General features: G+C 41.3%; 1 pseudogene across 1 annotated transcript in view; it reads right to left on the reverse strand.

Annotated features, from left to right (window-relative positions):
• The window catches only part of LOC122555638 (scavenger receptor cysteine-rich type 1 protein M130-like), a 149,260-nt pseudogene that overhangs the window by 102,964 nt on the left and 27,655 nt on the right, over window positions 1-18,641 (reverse strand). The window contains exons 8-12 of the transcript XR_015759256.1: window positions 10,317-10,631; window positions 8,091-8,423; window positions 6,374-6,666; window positions 4,278-4,409; window positions 309-395 (exon numbers count right to left, since the gene is read on the reverse strand). The product of XR_015759256.1 is annotated as a scavenger receptor cysteine-rich type 1 protein M130-like (transcript). The remainder of the gene's footprint in view (window positions 1-308; window positions 396-4,277; window positions 4,410-6,373; window positions 6,667-8,090; window positions 8,424-10,316; window positions 10,632-18,641) is intronic.

The following is an 18,641-nucleotide window of genomic DNA, read 5'->3' on the forward strand; positions in this document are numbered from 1 at the left end:
CTAAAATCACTCTATGATTAGATTGTTGTGTGTTTCTAAATTGTGTTGGCCTGACTATGAGGATGTGAGTTTGTTAGTTTCACTTTTCTTTGGGGAATTGTAAAGCAAGGCGTGTGACAAGATGTCAAATTAGTTTATCTTCAATATTTGCATCTGCATATTCATGTAACTCACTGTCTGTATAATATTCCAACTTGTTTAGTGAATTGGCAGAGTGCAAACCTTTGAAGGAAATGCATTATAATCTTAAAATGCAAATTTCATTTAAATTGAAAATTACCATAGGTGTAAATCTAAAAGATAATTACTTGTCTCTGTTCCAAGGTCCTGAACTTCAATCTCTTCATAAACATGATCAGGAAGTCCAGTGCTGTAATGTTGTCTGTTCCTGTTGGCTGTAAAACAAAAAAAAACACATCAAAGATGTCCAAGCATCAAAGATTACTCATACCCTTTGCACCCATATTCCTCTTTCGATCCCATGTAATGCTGCCTGGTAGATAACAGTCATTTGAATTCTCATATAGTCTCTAATATCCAATTTCCTGCTAAATTCTTGAAAAATTCTGTTCCCTACTTTGCTGAATAGATTGTCTGGGATAGCCTGAGAGAATTGCAGGGGAAGCATGGGATACAGAGATGATCGTGCTCTGAGATCAATTGTTCGGATAACAAAGCCGAGATATTTTGTCACTGCTTGAGGTTATATGACATCTTGTTTTGAAGAAACCAATGCAAGAATTATGATCACCATTCCTATTTCTATATACTTTGAATGTCTCCTCTTGGTCCTAGCACTTATCAGTGTTAGTAATTCGTAATCCTAGTAAATAATATGCTGTTTTCATAAACCTTTTGGAGCATCTTTGCAGTTGCATACTCTGTTGTTGATGGCACTGCATTCCCATGACTAGGGGAAGAATAAAAGATGAGTGGAGAGTGGTAGGCAGCAATGACTGAAGAAGTATTTAATTGGCAATCTGGTGATTGGTACTTAGCTGGATAGGGGTTAAATAAATGTATATATCTACTTCAAATGTGTGAAAGAATCCAATATTCCCCAATTGATTTGACAAGATAAGAACTGGGAATGTTTACATGTAATTACATCATGAACAGTAAGCACAAATGTTGTTTGTTTTCAAAAGAAGAGTAGACATGTATGAATGATAGAAAAAAAGAGAATGTAAATTAGTCAACAGCCACAAACTTTCTTTACCCAGAGAGTGGTGGGGGCATGGAATGCGCTGCCTGTGGGAGTGGTAGAGTCAGAATCTTTGGTGACCTTTAAGCGGCAATTGGATAGGTACATGGATGGGTGCTTAAGCTAGGACAAATGTTTGGCACAACATCGTGGGCCGAAGGGCCTGTTCTGTGCTGTATTGTTCTATGTTCTATGTTCTAAACTGATAAGTGGCAAACACAAATACGGTATAAAAACAGAGAAAGGAGTCGCAGGTGGTGGTGATTTGGCCTTCCAGCCTGCTTCACCATTCTCGATGTAACATTCCTACTTCTTCCCCACACTCTTTGATGCCTTTAAAATCTCAAAATTTAGCTATCTCTTTCCTGATTACATTCAATAACCTGGCCTCTCCGGCCTTCGGTGGTCCAGATTTCTAAAGGTTCACTACTCTTCGAGTGAAAAAAGTATTTTCTCATCTCAGCCCGAAATGGTATACTGAATATCCTGAGATTAATTGTAGACTCCCTAACTATTGAAAACATCTTCCCATAATGAAGTCTGTCCAGCTTGTTAGGTTTGTATACATTTCAAAAAGTTCTCTCATCCTTCTAAATTTGATTGAATACAGGCCAGTCAAACCTACCTTTCCTCATAAGAAAATCATGTCATCCCCAATATCAGCCGAGTGAATCTCCATGGAACTCCCTTGTTGTCTCTTTTTTAGGTAGGGAGGCAAAAGTGCACTACTGCAAAGCTCCAGTTGTAGTCTCAGCAAGGCTCCATGCAAGTGCAGCAAGTTATCCCTGCCTCTTAACACAAATCATCTCACAATGAAGGTCAGTAGACCAATTGCCTTGCTCATTGCTTCCTGAACATGCCTGTGTATTTTCATTGACTTGTTTACAAGGATACCAATATCCATTTTTTAAATCCATATTCCCAAAACATCCCATTTAAAAATACTCTTCCTCTCTTTTATTTTCACAATGAAGTGTACAAATTTAGATGTAGTCACATTGTACTGAATCGGCCATGTACTAGCCCACTCACTTAACTTGTCCAAATCATCTTGAATCCTTATTGTCTCTTCCACCTCACAACTCAAAATCTTGCCCAGTCGTATGTCATCTGAAAACTTGGAAATGTTTCATTTGGTTCCCTCATCCAGAACAGTTTACATATTGTGAATGCTTGGAGCCCATCAATGCTCCTTACAATATTCCACTTGTCACTTTGTGCATCTCAAAGAAAAGACACATTTCTCCCCACTCTCTGTTTTCTGTCTGTCAACCAATTCTTGATCCATGCTAAATGTTAATCCCATTTTATGTGCTTTAAATTTGCCTAGAACTCCTATCAGAAAATTCAAAATATGCTACATCTAACAGGTTTCCCTTATCTATTCTAGTGGTTACACCTTCAAAATAAAACTCCAGTAGACATATTTAGCATTATTTGGCTTTCATAAACCCATTATGGCTTTGCCAACCTATTAATGTTTTCCAAATGTTCTGTTATCACTTTTTTTCAAAAAAAATTATTTAAATTCCATTTCTTTTTTTCCTAATAAAATTTCCCCAATTTCTGACAGTATGGGAATTACAGTGAACTTTACTGTTTTTAAAAGATTCTCTTCTCATATTTATAGAAGTCTTTTTAGCCAGCTTTTATTTACCTGGCAATTTTACTCACATACTCTTTGTTTTCCACTCTTGAAAAACATTTTTGTCCTAATTTCCTGAAATGAAATTGTTCTCAATCCTTCAGTATGCTGTCTTTTGTGGTAAATTTTATGATACTAATCTAGATGAGAGAATATTGGATAAATCACTGTGCTATGATTGCCTGCTATCCAGAAGGCATTATGGACATTGGCATGAGTGACATATTTCACACTATAAGTATGAGGAACTCAAGAGGGTTCGCACGTTGATACAGCCAATTTGCTATCCGTGCCAATATAGTATCTTCAACACTGTGGGCTCGTTTTTTTTTCATTTAACCTTTTCGAGTTACCTTGTTGAACACCTCTGGATGTCCAAACATAAGACATCTACTCTATCCACTCTAGTTAAGACTTCCTCGAAAAACACAAACAAGTTCATCAATCATAATTTCCCTTTCATGAAGCTATTTTACTCTATTAGATTAGATGATGATTTTACAAATGTTCTGAGATTATTCATTTAATAATTGATACCAATATTTTCTTGCACTAGATGTTAATCTAATTGACAATAATTATCAGTTCCTTTTGCCTCTCTCCTATTTTAAATAGAGTTGTTACATTAGCAGTTTTCCAATGCTCTGATACTTCTCCAGAAACCAGCTAGACAATGTTATTATTCCTTGAAACATCAACAGGTTGTGAGTTTCACTGGCTGGGCGAGTATGTATTGCCCATTCCGAACAGTGAAGTGACAAGTACATTGCTATCAGTCTGAAGCCAAATGTAGGCCAGACTGGGCAATGGCAGATTTCCTTGTCAAAAGATATCAGTGAAACAGATTTTTTTTAAAAATCACTAATGGGAACCAATTTTAAACTCCGTATTTTGAGATCGAGTCAAATTTCACCAGCTTCCCCAAAGTAGGATTTTAACCAATGCCCACAGTACAAGATACCTAGGTTATGAATCAGTTCCATTAACACTTGACCAACCATCCCAGGCCATTTTCCAACATGGGTCTATATCATGTCGGTTGAGACTTCAGATACGAAACTAACTACATTTTGAATACGCCCATCATTTATTCAGACCCTCAATCCCCTTTAAGTGGAAGCAAATCCCTCTAACCCTTGAACATAACACTTTAAAGCTGTGTCCTGGCCTCCGAGCTGTACGAAATCTGTCGAAATTCTTCATTATTATGTATGTCTCAGGTTACTCTCCTTTATGCTTCCTGGCTATGAAAGAAAACAATTCCTAACAACGCAATGTATTCTCGTACCTAAACCTCCTTTATGTTGACAACCTTCCTGCAAAGCACTCGCTCAGAATATGAATGCACTAAGAATTGCAGAACAACAAGATGAATAAGAATTACGCGAGCCACTTAAAAATCTGGGAGTTTATTTGCAATTGACCAACCTTTCTCGAAGCTTCTCTGCAATTCTGCGGCCAAAGCAAGTGAAACAGCAATCAAAAGGACAACAAATACGCAAGGGATGATGAAGATAGAGGCCCTCTGCTGGTTGAAGGGTGTTGTGTGCTTCTGATGGCCTGTAATCACAAATATGTCATAATGATAGGGAACATTTGTTCCGCGCTTTTATGATCAAAGAGTTTACAACACAGAAATGGAACCTTCGGTCCAACTTGATCATGCCAACATGATACCCTAAACTAACTTGATTCCCACCTGTCTGTGTGGAGTTTGCACATTCTCCCTGCGTCTGCGTGGGTTTCCTCCGGGTGCTCCGGTTCCTCACACAATCCAAAAATGTGCAGGTCAGGTGAATTGGCCATGCTATTGCCCACTGTGTTAGGTGCGTTAGTCAGGGGTAAATATAGGATAGGGGAATGGGTTTGGGTGGGTTTCTCTTCGGAGGGGCGGTGTGGACTTGTTGGGCCGAAGGGCCTGTTTCCACACTGTAGAGAATCTAATCTAATCTAATCTAATTCTGTCCCATTTGTCAACATTTGGCCCATATGCTTCCAAACCCTTCCAACTCTTGTACCCATACAGACGCCTTATTAATGTCTTAATTGAACAAGCCTCCATGCCTTCCTCTGGTAGATTGTTCCATATACGCTCCACACTCTGCATGAAAAGTTGCCTCTCGGGTCTCTTTTGAATCTGTCCCTTCTCACTTTAAACACATGCCCTGTAGCTTTGGACTCCCCTGCACTGAGGAAAGGATCTTATCTATGCCCCTGGTAATTTTCTAAATCTTTATGAAGTTACCTCTCCGCCTCCTATGTTCCAGGGAAAAAGTACAAGTCTATTCGACCTCTCTTATAAATTTAAACCCCCCATCCAGCAACCTCCCTGTAAATCTTTTCTGCTTTAACCATACAGCAGAACGTAAGATTGTTGTGTTTATTATAATTAGTACTCGAGGCAAAACTAGCATTAACTATCGATTGCACCGACACTGGAAATTGATCCTATGTGTTCAGATTCTGGAAAATTATGTATAACTTCAGTTTTTAATATGAAGCAAGCTGCTATTATTAGAGTTTAATGGCGACGCCAAGAAAGTTGCGAGAAGACATATTGCAGTTATGAGCAGAATTTGCAGGTTGACACATTAAGTAATTTAGCATAAATGTGACAAATGGAGCTCAATGCGGTGAAATGTGAGGTGATACACTTTGGATCCAAAATTGATAGATCAGATTATTTGCGAAAGGATGAAAAGGAACGCACTTTGATTGGCATAGATAATTGCATAGATGTATCATTGAAAACTTGTGAACAGTTACAAAAAAACGTGATGAGGTGGCACATATACGCAGGATAGCATGGACTGTTTATCTTCTACAGATTGTAGTATTTGGGACTGTCTTGGGAGTGAGGTACGTAAGCTCCAAAGCCTTCACATGAGCAGATAATGACTTCTCTGTAGACGGCGAAATCCTCAACAAGAATCTCACTTCCGGAGAATTCCATTTTTAAATATAAACGTAGCTCTGTCGATTGGCATGATTACAAAACAAATATACACGCTTTGTATAAACAAGCATTTGGACAACGATATAAAATTTCACTGTGTAGTTATAGCAGTAAGATATTTTTAATAACTCCTCCTAGAATTAACACGTTTCCTAATGTCCCTTGTATGTGTTTTCCACACACTGATTATACATTCACCTTTCATTTATGTACTATCCATAATAGACCTCACCAGAACATTATTGGGGAACAATTGACACAGACCCACATCTCTTGGGTTAGGTGACTGAAAGGTTGATCAAAGCAGTACGTTTTTCAATGAAATGTAGAGTAAGACAATGTCGTCGTGTGTTTGGGTGTGGAATCTGCGTGCTTAGTTTCTGGGGAGGGGAAGAAGTGATGGCAACGGTCAAAAGATTCAGTGATGAGCAGAAGGCCGGAGTTGGTGATTTCTTGGGAGGGAGGTGGTTGTTGTACGGAGGACCACATGAGACCACAGAGGGTGATTGAAGTCAATAATGGCAAAGTTGAGAATGATCAAATAAAAGCTAAAGTTAAAATTGTGTACCGGAACAGATCACGTTGACGTCCTCTTTATGTTCACAGTCATGATCTCCCATTGCTGACAATTGGCAGTCCCACAGGAATAGTTCACTTCCCTTGCACTGAACCTCGTCCATCCAAATTGGTCCAATAGCTTCTCTCCCACAGCCCAGACCGGCTCGCCGCAATTTAACTGTCTGCAGACGACAGCGGCATCATGCCTGTCCCAGGAATCATCACAAACCGTTCCCCATGTCCCACTGAAAAATATTTCAACTCTTCCCGAACAGTTGTTCGATCCCGCAGCCAGCCGCAGCTCTGCAGAGAAAAACAAAGATTTCGTAAGAAACCAGAGGGTACCTCAACTTGAAATTGGACATTTACTTTAGTTGTCCTGCTCCAAATTCCAAACCGCGAAGATACTTTGACTGCACCATTATTAAAGATCCTGGGTCTCTCAGTCATCGCGGTACTCTGTTAGTATAAGTCAAAAGCAAATGTGCTCACCGGTCCCGATCATTGTGTCGCGTTATATAAAATTAAACTAGTTGGCCGGCGTGCACAGCGCAAGATAATTGCCTACTCTTGGGTATATTAATGTTAAATAACAATATTTAGAGACAGTATGGATTTTATTATTAAGTTTTCATGGAATCCTTGTCAATAATTACCAACATCTTCCGAAACTGATTCCATGTTATTTTTTTTCCTCTTCCTCTCACTGTGCATTTTCCCAGGATTTAGTTCTGGAAAGTAAACAATCGATTACTTTCAAAACAATAGCTGATATTCGGACAGGGCTTTCAACGACAGCATTAACAAAAAAAGGGGATATGAAAATAGATAGCAGATAACATTTTCAAAGCTGCAGGCTCCAAGTTAAAAATCACACAATACCAGGTTATAGTCCAACAGGTTTATTTGGAAACACTCATCAGCAGCGCTCCGAAAGCTCGTGCTTCCAAGTAAACCTGTTGGACTATAACCTAGTGTTGTGTGATCTTTAACTTTGTAAACCCCAGTCCAACACCGACATCTACAAAGCAGACTCGAAAGTATCTGTTAAAATACGAAAGCGATATAGAGAAGTAGACAGTTGACGGTAGCGAAACATAGAGGTTTGAATATAGACAATTGAAAGCACTGTCACGAATGGTGGAGCTATTAAACTTAAGAATGAACAACAGTCAGAATTAGAGCAAGGTATATGTGTCAAAGAATGGTGGGATTGAAGATGTTCACAGACAAAAAGGAAAGGAAAGTCGTGTAGGTAATTATAAACAACCCTGAGAATACCTTCCGAACTCCCGAACGCGACAGAGGAAGTGCATTAGATACAGCGAACACTACCACCTACCTCCAAGGCTCTCACCATCCTGACTTGGAAGTATATCGCCCTTCCCTGAGTCTGCGTCAAAATCCCGGAACTCTCTTCATACCAGTACTGTGGGTGTTACGACATAAATGGACTACGACCGTTCAAGAAGGTAGCTCACCACCTCCTCTTCTCGGTCAATTAGGGAAGGGCAATAAATACGGGCATAGCCAGTATTGACATCGCATGATTTTTTTAAAGCATCAAAATGCTACACACTCCACATGCATGTAGGTCATCGAGTACAGGCATAATGGGGTTTGGGGCTTTTTTCGATTTAAACACACACTGCAGAGCTGTGGGTGACCGCAAATTTACAAGTGATAGAAATATTAAACAGTGGTGAAGTATTTCACGATGAATTGACTCCATTTGCAGTTCTTACCTGAACAAATGATTCCGACATCCTCCTGGTGGTTGCAATTATGTTTGCCCCATGGTGAAGATGGACATTGCCACAGAAGTGTATCGTGCAAACGACAGTTCACATCATCGAGCCAGATCTGTCCAGAACCGCTTCCAAATGTAACAGCACCTTCCACAGATTGGGCAGAGCCACACCCGAGCTGTTTACATATAACTTCCGCTTCTTTTATTCCAAACGAATCAGCACAAATAGTCCCCCAGGTTCCATTATAGAAAACCTCGACTCTGCCCTGACAGTGGTTCGCTCCATCCTGCAGCCTCATAGCCCTGTGCTCTGGAGAACAAAGCTTAGGTTAATCTTCTGTTCATTTCCATGCGACCCCTGTAAATGCGGATAAAATAAAATCAAGCAGATCCTTAACTACATTACTTTGATGATTTTTCTTAAAACAGACCATTCGGAAGACGATTGTGAGATGCTGCTGCACCTTCAGCAAGTCATAAAAGCAGCGATTCTGTAAAGTCTGGCTTGGAAGTGTCTATTGCCAATTTGATTATAGCTGACAAATACTGCCTGAGTCAAAAGGCTTCCAAGCTTTAGAAAAAAAAAGAAAGGGGAGTGCCACTTCTCCCAACTCAGCCATCTCTGGTTTGATTAACAGTTTTGGCAGTCTGACTGTTCACTGAAAGCAGTCAGGCAGTTTTGAAGCTGCAGATCCAAGAAATATCTACATGGAAGAGGGTGTTCCATGCTGTCATCTCTCTTTCTCTCTCCCCAGTAAAATCCTGTGTTTGATTTTACCTTTTGTTCCAAGGGGTGTTCATAGGGATTGTTACAAGTATTTGGAAAAGCATCATTAAGTTGGGATGATCAGTTGGTTTTTTGAATAGATTAAGCTATTTGGTATTCTGTTATCCTTTGTTTCTATTTCATTCATAAATCTTGTAAATAAATTCTGTTCTGTGTAAAACTAAGTGTTTTGACCGGGAGAGAGTGAGGACTGCAGATGCTGGAGATCAGAGCTGAAAATGTGTTGCTGGAAAAGCGCGGCAGGTCAGGCAGCATCCAAGGAGCAGGAGAATCAACGTTTCAGGCATGAGCCCTTCTTCAGGAATCACCAACGTTTCAGGCATGAGCCCTTCTTCAGGAGCCACTTCAGGAGCCCAGAAGCTCTTCAGCCACGTTCTCAAACCCTCTGCCCAGAAGCTCTTCAGCCACGTTCTCAAACTTTCCAGCAACACATTTTCAGCTCTGATCTCCAGCATCTGCAGTCCTCACTTTCTCCTAGAAGATTTTAACCTACTGCGAATCCTCTTGCAAGGATGCGTTTCTTGAAGAAGCTCTCTTCCTCCCTCTACAAGGATTTCAGTGAGTCCCTCTCTCACTGCACACCCCAGGTCATCTCCTCTGCCCAGAAGCTCTTCAGCCACGTTCTCAAACAGACTCGCTACCACAGCCACATCTCCTTCCTCAGCACCTGCCTACGGAACCGACTGACCCCGCACGGACTCCGGACTATGTTCAGACCAACAAAATTTGGACCCAACCAGGACAGCCAGTACCTACAACAAATCCGAAGCCTCCTGCAGCAGACCTCCCTCCGGATCCTCCGCTCCATGCTTGCAGCCATGCGCCACTACCTACATTCCCTGCAATTAGCCCTACCCCAGCTCAGGACAACACTCTCACAGACTTGCAAAGGACCTCTACTGTTCTTCATCCACAGAAGAATCCATACACTAAACAAACAGTTCTTCTTAGCCATATCGGAAATTAAACACTGATTCCTGAAGAAGGGCTCATGCCCGAAACATCGATTCTCCTGCTCCTGGGATGCTGCCTGACCTGCTGCGCTTTTCCAGCAACACATTTTCAGCTAAGTGTTTTGACCAGCTGTATCTCCTGGAATATTCATATCACACCTGCTTTAAACAACTAGTAAAGTTAGGGTCTGGGCTACTTGTTTGAAATGTTTTGAGGTGATCTGGCCTGGTCCATAACAATTGTTTCATCGAATTTCATTTTAAATGTGCCAGACTGCAGCTTAATATCTCATTCTACAAAACGTTGGCATGCAACTAAATCAATGGATTTTCCATTGTTATCAGGAGCAGTAGGCCATAGAGCAACAAACTCAATGATTACCAGGTCTAATTATCAATCATCCAGTCCCTAGATTTATTAATGCTATCATTAACAGTCCCCAATTTTGAAAGCACATCTCACCTGAGCAGATAACTCCAGCATCTTCTTTATGGTTGCAGTCAATCTCACCCCAAGATCCTGCTAGACATTCCCACAAAATGGAATCATTCACTCGACATTTCACATTATCTAACCAGATAGGTCCCACTCCTGGATCAAACCAACTGGAAATCGTTGCATTTAGAGCCTGTCCACATTTCAGATGTTGACAGACAACTTGGGCATCTTCTAAATCCCAGGAATCATCACACACAGTTCCCCAGGTTCCATTGGAATACAGCTCCACCCTTCCAGCACAGCGACTTCCACCATCCACCAATCGTATCTGAATATGATCTGCAGGACAGGCACAATTATCTTAAACAGTTTCTGGTCCAGGAAGCAGTGCGTACATGATTTACAATTCCCAAATTATATTCTGAAACTCGTAACATGGTGTTGTTTACCTCAGTTGCCTAGACAGCTGGTATGTGATACAGAATGTTGTGATACAGTGTGACTTTAATTCACACATTGACTGAGATTACCATGAAGACTGTCATTCTCAATTTCTGCCCTCACCCAAGGTGTGGTAACCCTCAAGTCAAAACACCATGGTCATCTCTCTCTCTCTAATGTAAAAAGAGCCATATGGTCTGGTAGGATTACAGTGACATTATCTTCAGATTCTCAACTATACAATGATTTTAATTTTATTTTTTCTTACAATGATTTTTTTCTTACAAACTCTGAGGATTGGGAATATTTTAAAAGCCAATCAATATTATGAGGGACAAAATAAACTATGTGGACGAACTAGTCAATACCCTAACAATCGACCATAAGAGCTTCCTTAAATATGTAGAAAGGATAAGAGAGGCCACCATGAACATTGGGCCCTGAGGGAATGAGACTCTGGAAGTAGAAACATGAGCCAGGAAATGGCAGAGGAGTTGAACAATATTTGGCATTAATTTTCATGGAAGAGGACACAATTAACTTTACAAAAAAAAAGCTAAATAATCAAATAAGAAGAAATTAAACACAATATCTCTCATTAGATAGGAAATAATGATTGGGCTAAAGGCTGATAAAGCCATGTGCTTGATGGGTTGAACCTAAGGATTCAAACGGAAGTAGCTACAAAGATAGTAGATGAACTGGCAGTCATCTTTCAATAATTCTTAGACGCTGAAAAAGTACAAGAGAATTCTTAGACTTGCTTAATCAAAAAGTGAGGGAGATTTAAAACAAAGCAGATGACTGTAGGCCAGTTAGTTGAACATCTGTCTGTAATGGAAAATTAACAAAATTAACATTTATTCTGAAATCCATTTACTCTGAAATCTGAAAGACAATGCTTTACTAAATTTAAAACTTTCTGACACTTTGCTGAAGTCTGCAGTCGAGGGACAGCTTGTCTCTGTGGAACTTTGTAAACATTCAACAAGAGAAAAATATAAGAACAGTATGTCCACAACAAGGAAATGAAAAGAATAACAACTCAAATCTTCATAGTCTTTGTCCTTGAGAGCATGATAAGAAACAGTATAAGACGAATATATGAATTATACTCAGGGCCCTTGCACAAGGCATTTTTGTCAAGTGCATGTGGTCCCTCTGCAATGCGGAAGTTAAAATTAATAAAGCTCTTTTTGGTTGCTCTTGCTAATAGTTGAGTCGAGTCAATTTAATTTCCACAACAGTAAACTTGGGGGCTCTCCCGGCACCCCGTGACTGGGTGAGATTCTAAAGATTCCCAGAAGGTGCAGGCATCAGCGCCTTGAAGGTTTTTCACTTCATCTCGAGCGCTGAATTGGCCCTTTTGCGTGAGAGGACTGGGAATCTGTGGATCGCCCCAGCGCCGGGGTCTGAACTGACTAGGGTCAGGGTAGGAGTTGTGGCTTAAGTAATCCTATATAGAGACTCATTCTAAGAGAATAAATGAATCAGGAAAAGGGTTCAGTGAACTCTCGCGCAGTATTTGAGCAAAACTCAAGAGGAAGGATTGCTGTCTCTAGAGTTTTTGAGTGACAGCAAATTTAAGGCTGATTTTAGACTTGGAACCACCACTGGCTGAGTTGGACTCACCAAAGATGTACCGGGGACGTGATTTCTTGGTTTATGAAAACTAAGGCATTGAGGCGGATGCGCCTAATGTGAGAGGGGACCTCCAGAGGTAAAAAGCAAGTCAAAGGGAAAAAGATAACCGTACCATGAGAGACAGAGAGAGAGCTGAACACTTTTCCAATAATACTGAAAATGGGCTCTGGCAAGAGCAAACAAAAAGAGGGTCCACAGAGAAATTGGAATGGCCAACCAAAAATACAGTACATGTTAAATAATTATGGCCCAGAGTCTGTAAAGCAGTCAGAATTGTGATTCAAAGAATGAGGTTTTCCGGAGGGAGTAAGTTTTAGTAAAAGGCAGTTGGAAATATTGAGGTTGAGGTTGGAGGAGGGAGAGAAGGAGAGATGAAAGGGAAAAATAGAACCTGTGAATTGGAATACTTATAACATGTGGAAGGCTGAGACTGATATCAGAGAAAGGAAATCTCAAGTAAAGGATAGATCAAATGCACGTACAAACACCAGCGCACATGCAGACGTGTGTGGAAAACAACCTAACAAAGTTGTACAGTGTCTTAAGTCTGTTTCAGATCCTGACCTTGATGACTGCCCTCCGAGACCTACAGCCCTGCTACAAGATCCGCCTGGCGAAGGTTCCACATCAGCAGTGGCCGCCTCAGGGTCTGCTGAATCACCGGTAGCATCTCGTACCCGCAACAGATTGAAGCAAGAAGCCCAAGAGAAATATAAATGGCCAGCCGCAAACGTCCATGCCAGAGCAGCCAATCCGCAAGTGGAGCAGAACAGCTGGTGACTGACTGGGAGGCATTCCCAGTGCAAATGAACATGATGAAAATAGCAATGTGTAAACAACGGGAAGGTGAGACAGTGCCCCAGTACCTTACGCACCTCACTGAAGTCCATAATGCCCATAGTGGACTGAGATCACCTGAAGACATAACAGCAGCAGAAATCATGCCGTAGGAAGCATACCTGAGGAACAGCTTCATCAATGGAATGAAGGATGAAATAGCGAAAAAGATGGTCACCCAGCCGTTGGGGGGATGTGCTGCAGAAAAAGAGAGTGGAAGAGGTGCTAGCAGAGGTAGATCTGGTGGGTGCTTTGTTTGTAGAGCAATGGACCACTGAGCGAGACAGTGCTCACACAGACAGCCTCAATTGGCCCTGGATGCTGGACAGCAGGATGACTGATGGGGGAAGGCTGAGGTGGAGGTGGGCAGTCCACAAGGTACAGGTAAGTCTCTTGCCCTTATGCTTGGCAATGAAGACTCACTTATGTTAATCTCTTCTACTAATCTTACGGGCACTGAAACAAGTCCCACCCCCATATTGAGCACTGAGATTGCAGAGTGTGGACCATATGTTCAGTACAATGATGATGCGTGTAAGTCAATGCCTACCTCTATGTTATATGTGGAAGGCACCCCAGTTACCTTTTTGGAGATACAGGGGCATCCCTGAAAGGCTTAATAGTGACAATGGGATATCATTTGTCAATAATGCCTTACAGCAAGATCAGTGATTATTTGGGAATAAACATGAGACAACACTGTGCCTACCACCCAGTGAGTGGTAGGGCAGTGGAAAGAGAAAATGCTACATTTAAAAAATAAATTGACAAAATGTTATGAGGAACTAGGGGTGACGTGGAAAAAGGCACTTCCAATTGTGCTGAGGTATATGAGATCTCAGAGGAGAGGAAGAGCTAATCTTAGCCCATTTGAGATTTTGTTCGGTAGGCCGCCCAATATAGGAATTGACCCAAGACCTAAGGTAAGACAGATAACAGGCTACTGTGAGGATGAGATGTTGTGTTACTGTATGAGACTCTCTACACTTTTGTCTGAAATACTGAATCAAGTGAAAGCAGCACTACTCCAACCAGCAGAAGGGAAGCTGCACAATCTAGAACCTGGAAACTGTATAGTGGTGAAAGACTTCAGGAGGAAAAACTGGAAAGCAAAGAGTTGGCTACGACGGTTTGAAATGCTCCTTACAACACAGACAGCTGTTAAGATTGCTGATTTTTAGCTAACTGGCTGTGTAGATTTTTTAAAATCTGTCTCTATTTTTTGTTGTCCTGGTTGTCATAGAATGACAAAAAGGGGGAAAATGTAATGGAAAATTAACAAAATTAACATTTACTCTGAAATCTGAAAGACAATGCTTTACTAAATTTAAAACTTTCTGACACTTTGCTGAAGTCTGCAGTCAAGGGACAGCTTGTCTCTGCAGAACTTTGTAAACATTCAACAAGAGAAAAATATAAGAACAGTATGTCCACAACAAGGAAATGAAAAGAATAACAACTCAAATCTTCATAGTCTTTGTCCCGGAGAGCGTGATAAGAAACAGTATAAGACGAATATATGAATTATGCTCAGGGCCCTTGCACAAGGCATTTTTGTCAAGTGCATGTGGTCCCTCTGCAATGTGGAGGTTAAAATCAATAAAGCTCTTTTTGGTTGCTCTTGCTAATAGTTGAGTCGAGTCAATTTAATTTCCATGACACTGTCATTTTGAAAATGTTAGAGTCTGTCATACTATAACAAAATAGCAAAACATTGAGAAACAAACCTCATTTCTAGTAGAGTCAGTTTATCTCCATGAAGGGGAAATCATGCTTAAAAAAAAGCATTGTTACAGTCTTACTCTTTGAGGAGGTAAAATAAAAAAAGATAGCTCACAGAGAAACCAGTAGATGCAATATATTTGGATTTACAAATGGCATTGATAAGGTGTCACACATTAAGCTGCTGAATGTGAAATGAGTCTTTGGCACTGTGGTTAACATTTATATCTAGATAGAAGATTGACTAATTAATTGGAGACAGGGTTCAATAAAGCGCACATTTTTTGCATGGCAACCTAAAACTAGTGGAGTGCTACAAGTATCAGTACTGGATCCAGAATTATTTTCAATATATGTCAGAGGCTTGCATAATGGAAGTGAATGTACTATCACCAAGTTTGCAAATGACATAATAAAAAAGTGGGAAGCCATGTAGTGAGAATGACATAAGACATATGACTGATAGGACTGGTTAAGTGAGTGGGCAATAACTTAACACTCTTGCTCATACTGTGCAAGGCACGAGTCAGACCACACTTGGAACTTGTGAGCAGTTGGTCATGTTATTGAGGGAAACATATGCTGGATGGTCCAGGGTTTAGAGCATTTAAAAAGAATAGGAAGGGGGGAAAAGAGGAGGGGGTGTAGCACTACTAACCAGAGAGGGTATCACAGCTACAGAAGCTTCCATTGTCGAGGAAGATCTGCCTACCAAGTCAGTATGGGTGGAAATTAGGAACAGCAAGGGATCAGTCATCTCGCTAGGGGTTTACTACAGGCACCCCAATAGCAGCAGGGAGATTGAAGAAAGCATAGGTCGGCAGATTTTGGAAAAGTGTGGACGTAGTAGGGTTGTTGTAATGGGTGACTTTAACTTTCCCAATATTAATTGGAACCTCCTTCGAGCAGAAGATTTGAATGGAGCTGTTTATGTAAGGTGTGTTCAGGAGGGTTTCCTAACTCAGTACGTTGACAGGCCGACGAGGGGAGAGGCCATTCTAGACTTGGTGCTCGGAAACGAGCCGGGGCAGGTATCAGATCTTGTGGTGGGAGACCATTTTGGTGATAGTGACCACAACTGCCTCACATTCTACATAGCTATGGAGAAGGAGAGGATTAGGCAAAATGGGAGGATATTTAATTGGGGAAGAGGAAACTATGATGCGATTAGACATGAGTTAGGAAGCATGGACTGGGAGCAATTGTTCCATGGTAAAGGCACTATAGACATGTAGAGACTGTTTAAGGAACAGTTGTTGCAAGTGATGAATAAGTATGTCCCTCTGAGACAGGCAAGAAAGGGTAAGATAAAGGAACCTTGGATGATGAGAGCGGTGGAGCTTCCCATCAAAAGGAAGAAGGTAGCTTACATAAGGTGGAGGAAGCTAGGGTCAAACTCAGCTCGAGAGGATTATAGGCAGGTGAGGAAGGAGCTCAAAAATGGTCTGAGGAGAGCCAGGAGGGGGCACGAGAAATGTTTGGCAGAACGGATTAGGAAGAACACAAAGGCATTTTACACTTATGTGAGGAGTAAGAGAATGGTCAAAGAAAGAGTAGGGCCGATCAGGGATAGCAAAGGGAACTTGTGTGTGGAGTCTGAGGAGGTAGGGGAAGCCCTAAATGTGTTTTTTGCTTTTGTCTTTACGAAAGAAATGAACCTTATAGTGAATGAAACCTTTGAAGAGCAGATGTGCATGCTGGAATGGATAGAGATAGAGGGAGCTGATGTGCTGAAACTTTTGTCAAACATTAAGATTGACAAGTCGCCAGGCCTGGACCAGATTTGTCCTCGGCTGCTTTGGGAAACAAGAAATGCAATTGCTTCGCCACTTGCAAAGATCTTTGCATCCTCACTCTCCACTGGAGTCGTACCTGAGGATTGGAGATAGGCAAATGCAATTCCTCTCTTCAAGAAAGGAAATAGGGAAATCCCCGGCAATTACAGACCAGTCTCACATCTGTCATCTGCAAGGTGTTAGAAAGGATTCTGAGGGATAGGATTTATGACCATCTGGAAGAGCATGGCTTGATTAAATGCAGTCAACACGGCTTTGTGAGGGGCAGGTCATGCCTCACAAACCTTATCGAGTTCTTTGAGGATGTGACTAGAAAAGTTGATGAGGGTCGAGCTGTGGATGTGGTGTATATGGACTTCAGCAAGGCATTTAATAAGGTTCCCCATGGTAAGCTCATTCAGAAGGTCAGGAGGAATTGGATACAGGGGGACTTAGCTGTCTAGATACAGAATTGGCTGGCCAACAGAAGACAGCGAGTGGTAGTAGAAGGAAAATATTCTGCCTGGAAATCAGTGGTGAGTGGTGTTCCACAGGGCTCTGTCCTTGGGCCTCTACTGTTTGTAATTTTTATTAATGACTTGGATGAGGGGATTGAAGGATGGGTCAGCAAGTATGCAGACGACACAAAGGTTGGAGATGTCGTTGACAGTATAGAGGGCTGTTGTTGGCTGCAGCGGGACATTGACAGGGTGCAGAGATGGGCTGAGAGGTGGCAGATGGAGTTCAACCTGGATAAATGCGAGGAGATGCATTTTGGAAAGTTGAATTTGAAAGCTGAGTACAGGATTAAGGATAGGATTCTTGGTAGTGTGGAGGATCTTGGTGTGCAGGTACATAGATCCCTTAAAATGGCCACCCAAGTGGACAGGGTTGTTAAGAAAGCATATGGTGTTTTGGCTTTCATTAACAGGGGGATTGAGTTTAAGAGTCGTGAGATCTTGTTGCAGCTCTATAAAACTTTGGTTAGACCGCACTTGGAATACTGCATCCAGTTCTGGTCGCCTTATTATAGGAAAGATTTGGATGCTTTGGAGAGGGTTCAGAGGAGGTTTACCAGTATGCTGCCTGGACTGGAGGGCTTATCTTATGAAGAGAGGTTGACTGAGCTTGGACTTTTTTCATTGGAGAAAAGGAGAAGGAGAGGGGACCTAATTGAGGTATACAAGATAATGAGAGGCATAGATAGAGTCGATAGCCAGAGACTAAATCCCAGAGCAGAAATGGCTAACACAAGGGGTCATAGTTTTAAGCTGGTTGGAGGAATGTATAGAGGGGATGTCAGAGGTGGGTTCTTTACACAGAGAGTTGTGAGAGCATGGAATGCATTGCCAGCAGCAGTTGTGGAAGCAAGGTCAGTAGGGACATTTAAGAGACTGCTGGACATGCATATGGTCACAGAAATTTGAGGGTGCATACATGAGGATCAATGGTCGGCACAACATCGTGGGCTGAAGGGCCTGTTCTGTGCTGTACTGTTCTATGTTCTATGTTCTATATACTGGAATTGGAAGCAGGGAAGAGAAAGTTCACTAGATTGATCTTGGGATGGAAGGGTTTTGTATCTGGAGAGGTGGAGTAGCTTTGGTTTGTACTCATTGGAATTTAGAAGAATAGCAGGCGACCTTGTTGCAATACAACATTTTTGAGGGGGTTGGCAGGATAGATACTGAAAGATTGTTTTCACTTGTGGGAGAGTCTAAAACGAAAGGGCATGATTTCAGTGTAAAGGGCACCCATTTAAGGTAAAGATGAGAAAAAGTTTAATTTCTCATAGTGTAATGAATCTGTAAAATTCTTTGCTGTAAAGAACATTGGAGGCCATTTGGTGAAGTATATTTAAATCCAAGTTCTAAAAATCCATTAAGGGAATCAATGATTAAGGAGAAAATGCAGGAAAATGAAATTGAAT

Source organism: Chiloscyllium plagiosum, unplaced genomic scaffold, assembly GCF_037043375.1.
Source record: "Chiloscyllium plagiosum isolate Xiang-an unplaced genomic scaffold, Cpla_swu_hap1 HiC_scaffold_13, whole genome shotgun sequence".
Taxonomy (NCBI): Eukaryota; Metazoa; Chordata; class Chondrichthyes; order Orectolobiformes; family Hemiscylliidae; genus Chiloscyllium; species Chiloscyllium plagiosum.